Source organism: Pinus tabuliformis, chromosome 1_2 (genome assembly GCF_031772625.1).
Source record: "Pinus tabuliformis cultivar Carrire ecotype Pingquan chromosome 1_2, CPIR1, whole genome shotgun sequence".
Lineage (NCBI taxonomy): Eukaryota > Viridiplantae > Streptophyta > Pinopsida > Pinales > Pinaceae > Pinus > Pinus tabuliformis.
Window position 1 is genome coordinate 1,009,169,921 of NC_142298.1, and position 13,075 is coordinate 1,009,182,995.

Genomic DNA, 13,075 nt, shown 5'->3' on the forward strand with positions numbered 1-13,075 from the left:
TTTATTTATCAAAAAACATATTTTTAAAGATTTTCATTCATGTTTCCAAACACAAAGCATTAGAATAAAGAGAAAAGACAACATATGATCAAAGTAGGCTCATGAATATGTCCATTATATCAAAATGGAACCCAGTGCATTGTCCAATACATACATGATATAGAGATCAAAACAAAAACACATAACCAAGGAGGCTCTAAATGGCCTCTATAGTAAAAGTAAATTATAAAACATCACTAGTCACCAGTACTACTGGCTATTACTAGAGAAGCCAACATCATTTGGTTGAGACTCTGAATCATAGTCAGACATGGAAACTCATGGCTCCTCCTCCTCCTCATCACCATCTCCAATTGCAACTGTAGAAGTAGTAGCACAAGCAAGCGTAGTAGTTGCACGTTGAGATAGATGAGATATGTGCTTCTGTCGTGGCTTAGTAGAGGAAGTGCCTGCAACTGAAGGACTTGAGGCTGGGTATGGTACAATTGGATCTAAATTCAAATGAACATTATGTTAAACTAATGCCTCCATATGTAAATCCAAATCAAGGACAATATCCTCATCAGAATCAAACTCTGCTAGATGACTCTCCACTACCTAATCTGATGCTGGATCAATATCTTCCAACATAATGGGATTTGTATCAGGTCTTTTGTTCATAAATTGGTTGTGTCTTAGTCAGAGTTTGTATTAGACATAGACTATATCGTTTAACCATTTTTGTTCCAAATGGTTTCTCTTCTTCGTGAGAATCCTCTCAAAGACAAACCAATTGCGCTCACACCCAGTAGCATTGCAAGTTTGACTCAAAATGCGGATTGTAAACTTTTGCAATTGAGGATAATGGCTACCAAAACCCTCCCACCATTGTGTTGCAAAAAAAATAGTAGTGTAATGAGTTAAATAAAAAAATTATATCCAACTTTCAAATTATAAACAATTTAACAAAATAAGAATTTGAAAATTGAATTTTTTGTTTACCTGGCTCATCTGCTTCCCTTGCAATCCTTGCTAGGTTCTTTCCAAAGGTACTTGTGGCTCTGTGAAACAAGTGATTCGTCGGTGTATCTCCATCTGATCTCTCTCCTTATGGATCATGCGGTCAATGCATTCAATCAATCGATCTCTAACCTCCCTAGTCAAAGCGTCTGCCTCCAAAGCTTTATAATGATACCTTAGGTTCAGAAAATACCTAGCTACATGTATAGGGCGATGAAGTTGATTGTTCCATCTTTCATCAATATACTTAGCCACTCTTTCCTTGTATACTGCCTTTATTTTCTCCTTTGCTTGATCTAAAACCTCATAAATGAAGCCCATAACTAATGTTTTCCAATCCACAAACCACAACACCTTAACCAGTGGCTCAACAACCTTTATAATCTCTGCTACCTTTTTCCAAAATATTTCTTCATTAACTTTATTTTTCACATCTTTTCCATCTTGTTTGTGAGACCATTGGAATTCATTCCATTCATCACTGGAAAACACCCTTTGCAAGTTTCTATTTTTGGAAAGAATATATTGCAATGACAAAAAAATGGTTGCAAATCTAGTGATGGCATGCCTAATAATATCCCTGCCCCCTATGTGTTTCCTCATTAGGCTCAAAATCCATGAGTTATTGTAGATATATTTTGTTATGATTTTGGCATGCTCTACAGTGTCCTTCACCCAATCTATTTTGCCAATATCCTCAAGCATGAGGTCTATGCAATGTGCAACACATGGGGTCCAAAAGATGGTTTTGTTGTTTTTCCTCTAACACTTTACCAGCAAGAACATAGTCAGAGGCATTATCTGTGATGATTTGAACAAAATTAGCCATCCCCACCTCTTCAAAACCTCATTCAAAAGATGAAAAAACAAGTGTGCATCTTTCAGGCTATTAGATGCATCAATTGATTTTAGAAACATGGTTCCCTGTGGAAAAAAGATAAGAAAGTTTATGATGGTACAATTCCTTTGATCAGCCCATCCATCTGACATGATGGTACATCCTATTTTTTCCCATGAGCTTTTGAAATCTTCAAATATTCATCAATTGAGGAATCTTCTTTTTGTAAAAGAGATCCCCTTAACTCATGCAAAGTAGAGGTTTGAAGCCCTTTCCGGCAACAAATATGGCATCAAACATAGGTTCATAATATGGAGAATGAGAAGCATTGAATGGGATATCTGAATCATACCACCATCGAGCTATGTAATCACATGAAGTATCTCTCAATTCTTTCTTCCAATGGGCATCTAAAGTGGGTTGCATATAACATCTACTAGATTGAGGACCTTGTGCATCTGATGGAGAGGAGGGTGTGAAATAACTTTTGATATCACCCCTCTTTTTCATTTTACCCTTACCCTTTTCTTGCATAGACTCCAAAGAGGGAGGAACATAGAGAAAGGGGTTGGATGCATTGGTGCAAGGGATAGATGAAAAGCCCTCATAATCAAAATTGGGGTTGGTAGCCATCATTTGTTGTATACTCCTCTTCCTTCCAATTTCAACCTCTATTTCTTTATTCCTAGATTTTTCTTGCTCAAAATTCTCAAAGTTATTTAGCATCTCCTTCCTAATCTCCCCAATTTGTTCTGATGGTGCTTCACATGGAGTAATTTGGCCTTTAATACCAATGAACTGTTGTTTCAACCTATGAATGCTCCCTCCACCCTCCTTAATTTTTCTATGACAAAATTTGCAATGCATTTGATTATCAATCATTTTAGCATATGCCCAAGTAACATCTTTCACTCTAGGACCCATTTTTGGACTAGGAAATGAAAGTAAAAAATATGAAAATAAAAACAAAAAAAATAACATTGTTTCAATGTTCATTTCTTTTACAAAAATTACTCTTTTCAATTTCTAGATTTGCACAAAAAAACAAGTAGCAAAAATAGATTTTAGAATTGAAAAAAAAATACCTCTAGGCACAAGGTTGCCACAAATCGCCTCCTCAATGCTGCTCCAACAAAAAAAATCCTCAATGCTGCTCCAATGGTTGCCCAAGAAGCTCCTCAATGTTGCTCCAATGATTGCTCAAGAATCCTCACTGCTGCTCAAAAGACAAACTCCACAACTCTTCACAAATTCTCACACAAATACAATGAGATAGCTGTGAGGAAATGTGAGGGGGTTGGGTATCTTTTATAGGCTTGGGAGAGGTAAATGCACCTCAAAGAAACCTAAAACACAATTAGAATGTAGTGAGGGGTCCGTTTTCCCCCACAAAAAGTCAAGTTGGGCGTGCATGGGTGTGACTATCTGAACCAGCCGGGTTATATTGGGCTTGGCTGAGCCGACTGGTTTGTTACTGAACCGATCGAGCCATTGAACGGCTCATCAAGTTTGGTAAAAAACAACTGCCATGCCATTTTCTCTACCAATCTGAACTAGTTGGGGGTCTGGCTTAGCTGAGTCAGAACTGACTTGGCCATTTTTTAAAGCAGAGCTAATGAGAGGCGATGGACCCATGCTTGGATGAATTTCTGAATGAGCATAGTCATCATACTTTGTGATCTTATATGAATCCTGAAATTGCATCCTGGATGGATGAAACTAGATCCAGAATTTTCTACCTCATCACTTGATAGTACGAGTCTAACCATGTGAACAAATGTGTTGGAGTCGAACATCATAGACACCATATGATTACTGACACAAACTCAAGAGGAACCACCAATAATGATAATGGTTCTCAAGGCACTACAACACAATCTATGTGATGTGAATGAATGAGCTAAAGTTGAACATCACACAAAACATTTTGGTCGAAGGCCAATGATGAGAATCTGTTTCTGAAAGAGAGGAAACTTTCCATTGAGGTATGCAAACTCGAACACACAAAAGGGAGTTTCCAAGTCAACTTCCTACATATTATGCTGATGCCGACAAGAAGAAACCAATCGTAGGAGGGCCTTGGTGTATCCCCCATCAATGACACAAAACGAGTATCAAGATTTGAGATGGAATGATGATGATGTAGAGCTAGTTTAGGAGTGACAAACATGAAGGCTTGAGGGTATTTTAGAAAATTTCAACTGAGGGTGGAATTTTTCTTGAACATATTGGAGACATTGATGTGGAGTTGGAAACATTGACTCAAAGCCCCATCATGAAGGCTTTCATTAGGGTGTGATCAACAAAGAGGCAAGCAGATTCTGCAACCAAAATTAGTCACAAAAATGAAGTGAAAAAGTGTCATGTTCAAGATCGACTCACTTCCATTAATAGGAATGATGCCTTATTTTCCCAATTTCCTAAACATTTCTTTCAAGTACCTTTTTGTTTTTGACAAGATTTAGGAGGATATGATATGTTTGATCTATAAGTTCATCCTTCGGATGAATCCTTATGAGTATTTTTAATGAATCCTGGGAAGGAGTGGTTCAGCCTTGTCATGCTTGACGATTCCAATACTGTTTAACAATTTTTCGAGTCCAGTGGAAGTGTAACTTGACTTCTTTTCCATGTTTAGAGAGTTTGAAAAATAGGTGAAAAAGAAAACTCCAGAATGTTCCTTTTCTTAAATTTGTCTCTTGGGCCCAAAAATGCATAAAACAATACATAGGAGAACCTTTTAGCCATGTTTAAATAAGTTATTCCTTTTTCATAAATAGTCTATCCAGTTCGGAATGAAGTCCCAAATGTAAGAAGTCCCAAGTAGACCTCAAACCGTTTGGAGTAGGAGTCCCAACAGTGGGAGTAGGAGTCCCAACAATGGGTAGTAAAGCAATGCCTTGACTACAATAGCGTGAAGAGGTAAGTGTGATATCTTTGTCGGAAGCAAGTGTGTGAACTTGCAGTCAGTCAAATCAGATGCATGGGAGGTTCTAACACACGAAGGGGAAAATGAAGTGTGTCCCTTAGAAGCCTGTAATAGTATGCAGCCTCAAAGGAACACATGAAATGAATGACATCACAAGATGGAAAGCAGAATAGTCCACAATCCAAAGTGACAGGTTAAACCAAAAACACATTTGCAACAAGATTCATACAATTTCATACACAAATGCATAAGTTAAATAACATATATTTCTAAAGAAACAAGAATAATCCAACTACAATAACAACATATGCATGAAAACGTGTTGGCTCTGTTATATATATTAAGTGAAAGTTCCATCCATACATACACCATTGACAACCACTAGCCCCAATAGTGGAACATTACAATCAACATTGCTTGCTCCTCCAAAGAGATGTACTCGCTCTACGCTATGGAGAAGCTAAGGCTCGTCACAATACTCTCCAAGCCTTCTCTAAGAAATTCCTAGCCAAAATCTTGGCTCCCAAAAGCCTGTACTATGAGTTATGAGGTTCTATATATAGAAAAGGGTGGGGTGACCCTTGACATTCCCCTTTGAGTCTTGGACTACCCTCATGAATCTTCACATTACATTGTGACTGTTCACATTCCACTAGTGACACTTGGAATTTCACTTACAACATATTTACAATAATACAATTTCCACATATACCCATGTGGGACAAAAATAGGCTTGAGTCGGCAGGAAAAGATAAACAACATCACTTAGGTTCTTGGGGAAAGACCAACTTAGTAACCTCCTCATGATGGTCTTCGGTGATGAACTATTACCAAGCTTGTTACTACGTTATTGTGTCCCCGTACTATTTAGTGACATCTTTGTCGAAGCAGACTCTTGTCTCCATGGCTTCTGGGTACATGGTTCTGAAACCTCTGTCCCGCTCAACTTGAAGCATGCAAAACATTGTTTTGAGTGTGGCTGGACCACCGATATACTTCTGCATGTTCTCTGCGCTGAGCTGCAAGTCATCACTGGCGGGTTTGCACATTAAATGCTCTACGTACTTTCCGACATCCAACATGGCTTTGTTTTTCCTCATGGCTTGGGTGAGGGTTCCGATGAAGGGTTCTTGTGTGTTCACACTATGACATCAAGACTCCTGAACAATCGTGCATAGGAAGCCTCAATGCTAGTGATGAGCGGAGGGAGCTGCTTATAGTTCAGGATCAAAATTCGAATCCGTGCTTTGTCTAGCTCAACCTTTGTCTTCATCCTCTTTTCCAAGTAAAGTGGGGCTCCCTTGTACCTCATTTTCCATTCTTTCATGTGCCCAATAGAAATGTGAATTTATTTGAGAGTTTGGGATGTCCGCATGCACTGTTGCTGAAATCTGTATAGATGGACAACCACTTTGTGCACGGTGACAAATATGCTATACACTATCCACATGGTGGCCTCCAAAGTTGATATCTCTGCCACTATTGCTTTCTTCATCTCTGTCATGGAAGATCCTGTAGACTTCTATGTTCTCTGCCTGGCCTCTTCCAAGTCCTTCGCTAGTTGATCATTATCTATTATTAAGAACTTTATTGTTGACTCATGGATTTTGTATAAGCCCTAGAAGCCTCGGCCATGACAACTGGATGTCTTCTAACATCTGGTACAATCACCCTTTCTTTTATGTGCCTAGGTGATGTATGATCATTCGGGAGCTGCTTTCTTTGTGCCTGTACAATCCTCTGTTGTGATTTGTCAAATGCTAGATTGTACACATCCATCTCCAAATCATCATCAAGGAGAACAAATTATCCTTTCTCTCTGAAGACTGGTTGTGATTCTAGAGGCAGCGGAGATTGTGGTGCAACCTCAGATGCCCTCGACATGAGATCGATGTTTTGATCCTGTAGCTCCTGTTCCATTTCCATGTTTGTTGCCTCAACCAAATTCTCAACATGCTGAGCAAGTTCCCGAATCTGTACTTGCTTACCCTCATCTTCATCTTCTCGTTGCTCTTCTTCTTCAAATTGTATCTGTGCATTTTTCTCTATTAGTGTGTCTTTTCCTTCTTCCTATTCCTATTTATTCCTTTCTTCCCTTTCTCTCCTCCTGAGCTCTTGTTCTGCTTTTAGCTTCTTCTCTGTATCCTGCAATCTCCTCTATGTATATTCTAACCTTTGCTTCTCTCTCTTCTTTCGCTCTACTCTCATTTCACATTGTCACCTCTTCTCCTCTATCTCCAAAGCTACTTTCTCAACAAGGGTATCTACTCTGAACTTGTAGATTTGCTTAGCCTGTGTGCTCTCGAAAATCTTCCTCTTGCCTTTGTCTTGCGTGGATTTGCTGTTCACTATTGTTGTTGTTATTGCTTCCTGTGGCGCTTCTACCTGCAATTTCGCTTTCCATTCTACATCCATGCTGACCGGTTCATTGAGCCTAGAGGAGTTGTAGAAATACATCTAAGGATCTTCCTCTGGCCAATGACATGCCCCATGGATCCATGGGTAGTACACCTTTGCACAGTGGTTCTTGCATATGAGTGGAGATGATATAGATTGAAGCTCTTAGTGACGAACCCAAACTTCTACAAGTCCTCGGCCTTGGAATCCACATCTTTCAAGGTATGAATCTTGTACAAACCAATCTGCAAAGGAAGAGTGGGCCATGGTGCCTTCTTCCTCCTATGTAGTCTCACTGATAACCATGTGGAGATGTGGTATGCAACCTCTTGCACGACCATCTTGTCTGCAGAAAAACTTAGTAGCTCATGTGGAGGCTTCTTCACACCAAACATATTAATGAAGGTGCTACTGGGTAAGGCATACCAATCTGCAATGTTAAGAAATTCCTGCATCACTTCCCGGACATGCAAGGTGGATCCTGTTCGAATATCATCCTATACAGCGGGGTGATGAAGTGGTTAGCAAACCTAACCATGACTCCTCGGTAGCTACACTCAGAGAGAAACTTGCAATAGAAATTTACAACATCCTCTAATGTTGTCCATGTCCAACCCATGCCAGGGAATTGATGTTGGGCACAAATTGCATCAAGATGGTACGAAAACATAAATAATCTTGCTTTCTCATCCTTAGGTAGACTCCGGGCATTAAACACATGCACTTTTAGCTGAAGAGCCAACATGTCCGACCAGTTGAAAGGCCTTCCTTCATTTTCCAATTGATCTAACATAACATTCCAACTTTGCGAGAAGGTCTCTGTGCTCTCTTGACCATACAAGTGACATGCAAAGATGACCAAGAGTTGGTAAGCCTTCCTGAGTTATTTCATCCCTTAGACCTGATTGGGTGTCATCCTGAACTTCTACCACTCTTTTACCCAATACTTCATGATATCTCTAGTGTTTACATTTCTGTTGGGAGTGAAGAACAATGCGTCCATGTAGTTCACATGCTATGGAAAGTGATACATTTGATGGTAGTTTTTCGACCTGAAGGTGGAGAGCTATGTCCCACTTGTATTGCTCAATGTCATCATCTCAGGATCAATGTGTGAGACGACCTAGTGAATTATATCCGCGCATGGGAAGACGAGGTACCTGCATGCAACCCTGTACAAGCCTGACTTGTGAATGTTGACATAGACTTGTCGATCTTCCAGATCTTCCTTGAAATTGCCTATAAATATGTCTTTTGTTTCTTTCCATGTGATCTTCTTGTCCTTCTCTATGAACATCTGCGTGTCTACATAGATGGGAAAGTTCATTGGCACTTTTTCAACCATGTCTCCAGTGCTGCTTTGTATAGTGCCCTTTGATCTAGTTCTCTTGGAAACCATGATGCTTGTACTACTGAGAAACTACTCAACAATTGATGTACCTAAAGACAAATCAGACACTCATGGAAAAAAATGTCAGCTCAAAAACACAAATCAATTCAAGGATCGATCATGCAACAAGCTGGGTGATTGCTGGGCAAGATTGCATAGTAGTGACTCTTAGAGGTAGGGAGACTGTCAGCTGGATCTACGCATTGGGTAGTCACGATTTCCAGTGAGATGTGCTACTGACTGGAACTACACAGAGCACAGTCTAGTGAGACTAATTATGGATTGGAACTGCGTAATGCATAGTTTAGTCTAGCTTGATTACTGGTTGGGACTGCGCATTGTGTAGTCCCAGTGGGCAAGACCGGGCACTGTCTCCAAAAACTGCACAGAGAATAGTTGGAGGCTAGTGACGGGTAACTTCTTCACAATTCTTGGAGCCAAGGCAGAGCCTTGGAATCCAGAAATACGCAGTGCATGCCGGGCAAAGCTAGATCTAAGCGAAGGCAGCCTAGATCGGCCGTAGTGCGACTTGAAAATGAGTAGATATGAATGCATGAGTGAAGGATGGTGCAAATAAGAGTGAAGGATTGTGCGTACAATCAAAACCAATGCAAGAATTAGTAAAACTGACGAACAACGAAGCTGGTGGGGAGAGTCGCCACAACAACGATTGTTAGTGCAAAAACAATGTTATGCATTCTACACTTAAGAAAGACAATTCAAAACTTCAAACAACACTTTTACAAGTTAAAACAAACCAAAACGCCAGTGAACATCCAATAAAACATGAAAAACAACACTCACACAAGCTAAGGAATCGATAGCGATAGAAAAAGCAACAAAATCCTTGAAAATAAAACTTGCTCGAAAAAGCTATGCCGACTATACCAAAGGTTCCTAGATGCCTCAAAAATGCCAGAGCTTCAAGATCGAATGTGTAGAATGAGCTCTGGGTGGTCCATTAAACATATTTGGTAGATTCAAGGTTTAAAACGTGTATGCCAAAGATTTAGGAAAAAGCGACAAGTGGCAGGAAGTCTCTAAAATTGACTTGAGTGTAACTCCCAATGCTAAACATAGATCCCTATTTTTTAGGGTTGCTTTTTTCTTTCTTTTTTCTTTTTCAAGAAAGGCTGCCATGCATGAATGGAGAAATTGTGTAGTTATGGAAGGAACCGCGCAATTTTCTGGCACATGCCTTAGACAATGACTGAGGGAGTGCTTCTGTGCACTTCCTCCACTTAGTGGCTCTAGCTTCCTCTCATTCTCTACGCAATTTCCCAGCTAAAGCCAAGCTGTCAACTGGGTCTGCCCAATTTTTGAGCCGTAGCTCATTATCAGGATGCTCTGCACAATTTTGGAGAGCAAGGCTGACTACCGGGATACTCTGCACAATTCACGAGAGAAAGGCAGGCTGCCCTCTACGACTTGGTAGTATTCCAAGATAATGCAAGAACCATATGTAAACCAAGTCACGAGGTCAGCTTTTGGTTGGTCAGCAAAACAAGTAAGCGAACACAAGTTGCAAAGCGAAAGATAAATTCAAATGAAAACCCAAGTACCTTAGCAGTGCAAGACAAACTACTAAGATTTTGAGGATGGAGGCTCCAAAACAAAGTAAAGGGAAAATTTTGGAGGGTGGTTGTAGACACTAAAACATTAACGACACTAGTATAACTCTATCTCTCTATATGGACCTAGTTTCGTGTAAAGAGAGTCTAACTCCTCCAGAAGTATTGTTCGATTCTTTGATCATCATGGCTTCCTCACTAGCCTGAGTTAAAGATATAGTCCCTACCATTCTCTTGATTGGTTAGCATGCATGCCAAGCCAAGTCAACTGAGTTGTTTTGATTGGGGATGAATGGTATATTGATGCACAAGTAAAATGACTGTCCGATTTTTAATTTCATCTCTGGTGTTGCTCCACTACCAACAGGCCTCGATAGTACCACGACGGAGTCATGCAGGAGCACAAGCATCTCTCCATTGCCAGCAAGCCTGGTTAGCACCCCGATAGAGTTAATTGCATCACCTCTTTGTGCAAGAAGCCTTTCTATTATTTTGCCTTTATTTTATTTTTCATTTTTCATTTTTAGAGAATTGTGCATAGGCACTTATTTATTTCATGAGGCGAAAGAGGGATCTCAACTTATTGAGAGAAAAAGAGGCTATCCCTCCAGAGAAGTATGTTATATATACCTCTGACATACTTGTTAAGGTTTCCCCCTCACCTTACTCTACTTGAATGAGCTGAAAGGGGTTAACTGAATATTGAAAAACCGATTAGAGTAGGTAGTACTAGTTAAAAGTGCAAGCGTTGTGTTTTCGCCAAGACTCACTTTGAACATAGTGTATTTTCAATCAGGGTATCATCGAGTGAAGACAACAAGATATTCATAAAGAGAGAGGATAACAAATAACCAATTGTTGATAGTTGTACAAATCCTCTTGTACTTCACCCTACTTTTCTCAAGAGCCAAACAAAGATTCATGTGAAACTAAACCTATGGAAGCATAACAAGCAAACAAAAAAACAAGCAAAGAACAAAAGAAAATGAAAGCCAAAAAATTAATAAAAGAAAAACATGCAAGCAAAGAAAACAAGAAAGCAAACACTACTCCTACTCCTAAAATAAACAGTGCATGGGCCTACTCACGTGAAGTGATATTTCCAATGGAAGCACCGATGCATTGGTTGACCCATGTTTGTGAAGGCATGGTTGATAGGAAAGATATACAAGTAAACCAATGCGCAAGAAATATAAGACAGTGAAAACCAACACGTTGAAGTTTGAATGCATCCATAGAAAAGAAAAGAGTAAAAGCGCAAGATAAACACTTTGCAGACGTACCATGGTGTTGCAACACACTGTTTGTAAAAAATGAGCATGTACACTCTTTTGACCCTGACAAATGAGCAAACATGAAAAAGGAAGACAACTTTTGCTTAACAAGGGTGCTCGTTGTGTATGATTCTTCCAATGCATGAGAAATGGGATCATGTGATTATGGTGGATGATGTAAAATCTGTATATTAGACTGATCTTCAATGAAAACAAGAGAGTGATGAGGATCCTAGGGTGTTTCAACAGATTTCTGATCAGAAGTGGAACTGACCTCAAGACAACGAGGACCTGACATAACCATTAGTGCGGGCTGAAGTGCCTTGACAGCTTGAGGGGTTTCCACTTCATCAACAAGTAGATCATCAAATACGGTGGATTAGAAATATCAACATCTAATGAATCAACATTGTGATCGAATGAAGGAGTAAAGAGATCATGACAACCAAGATTAGAAAATTTTAGATGTTCATCCACATCCTCATGATCTGACAAATCATACAAAGGGGTTTATGAGAAACAAGAATATTCACCCTCTGAGTTTTCAGAAAGAAAAGATGATAGATTGGGTGGATTCAGAAAGAAATATGTGTCCTCTCCATAATGCAATGACAGATTGACATCTAATGTGTTCTGTGAATGATCGGAAGTAGAAACATCTGAGGATGAATGTTCACAAGACAAGTTAGAAATGGAAGAATAAAAAAAGATGTTAGAAAAAAGCAGATGAGGCATGGACGAAAGGAGGTCATCCTTCACCGTAGGTTCTTCTTCAGATTCCCACACATACTCATAAAAAATGGCAGCGCAGGTTGGATGCTCAACATCAACTCCATCAACAACATGATCCTCGTGAACACCGAATGTGGAGTCCAGAATGGGAGAAAACAACATAATACAATCTGGAGGATCAACAGAAAGAGAGGACGGAGGTTGAGAAAACGAGTTCACATGAAAGCCAATAGGCTTGCAAGACAAATCTACGTAGATATACAGAGCAGGTGGGGTGGGAGGATGTGACAGTTCAACAGATGGGTTCACAACTTCTCCCAGCTCGCATTGCGGAGCTAGAGATGTTTGATGAGGAGAGGACGGAGGTTCACATGTGACAAAAACCTTATCCATCTTAGGTTTGGAAGCTCTAACACTGAGGTATGCTGGGAGGGATTCGAATTATTCTAACATGTGTGGATTTTTAGATATGTGAAGAAGATACTGAAATCTTTCATTGATAAATTTCCAATCAATTCATCTTCTGGGATTTGAAAAGAAAGATTACAGAAGCGATTCCAAAATTGCAAAAGAGATTCATTAGGTGCTTTCCATAATTCCATTTTTTTTTTATTGAGTGCTTTGCGATCATAATGATAGAAAACATGAGCCAACTCTCCGATCATCTAATCATATGAGTGAATGGAGGTTGGGGGTAAAGTGACAAACCATTGCAGTGCATGCCCTCTGAGCATGTAAGCAAACAATGAGCAGGAAACGTTTTCTGGGAGGACTTCATTCCTTTCACGGAAACCCATGAAGGCAACTCTGTGACTAAGAAAATCTGCTCCGCCTTCACCATCATATGTGTTATGTGATAAGTCATTAAGGAGATCCTCCAACACTTCAAAAAAACGTCCATGAGACAGATATGTTAGAGGATCAACTGTAATGTAAGTCATGAAG